The 655-nt window shown below is 42.3% G+C and overlaps 1 non-coding gene across 1 annotated transcript; it reads right to left on the minus strand.

The window, feature by feature from the left end:
- Positions 1 to 342: 342 nt before the first annotated feature.
- Positions 343 to 450, minus strand: LOC130972461 (small nucleolar RNA R71). Its single transcript, XR_009083627.1, has one exon. It is a non-coding gene; the product is annotated as a small nucleolar RNA R71 (small nucleolar RNA).
- Between the last annotated feature and the right edge of the window lie 205 nt (positions 451 to 655).

Consider the following 655-nt stretch of genomic DNA (forward strand, 5'->3'; position numbering starts at 1 on the left):
GGTGACTTTACTGCACCTACTCCCGACTTCTATGGGAGAAGCATCTCTATCCCTGCCATTGGAGCAAACACTTGAGCTTAAGCCTCAATTAGTTTCTCTAATGCAACAGAATTGCAAGTTCCATGGACTTCCATTGGAAGATCCTCATCAGTTCTTAGCTGAATTCTTGCAAATCTGTGACACTGTCAAGACTAATGGGGTTGACCCTGAGGTCTATAGACTTATGCTATTCCCTTTTGCGGTAAGAGACAGAGCTAGGATATGGTTGGACTCACAACCTAAAGAAAGCCTGAACTCTTGGGAAAAGCTAGTCAATGCCTTCTTGGCAAAGACCTCAAGAGTAAGCTTAGAGTGGAAGTCCAAACCTTTAGACAGAAGGAAGGTGAATCCCTCTATGAAGCTTGGGAAAGATACAAACAGTTAATCAGAAAATGTCCTTCTGACATGCTTTCTGAATGGAGCATCATAGGTATTTTCTATGATGGTCTCTCTGAACTATCCAAGATGTCCTTGGATAGCTCTGCTGGAGGATCTCTTCATCTGAAGAAGACGCCTACAGAAGCTCAAGAACTAATTGAAATGGTTGCAAATAACCAATTCATGTACACTTCTGAAAGGAATCCTGTGAACAATGGGACAAATCAGAAGAAAGGAG

The sequence above is a fragment of the Arachis stenosperma genome, chromosome 3 (genome assembly GCF_014773155.1).
Source record: "Arachis stenosperma cultivar V10309 chromosome 3, arast.V10309.gnm1.PFL2, whole genome shotgun sequence".
Classification (NCBI taxonomy): domain Eukaryota; kingdom Viridiplantae; phylum Streptophyta; class Magnoliopsida; order Fabales; family Fabaceae; genus Arachis; species Arachis stenosperma.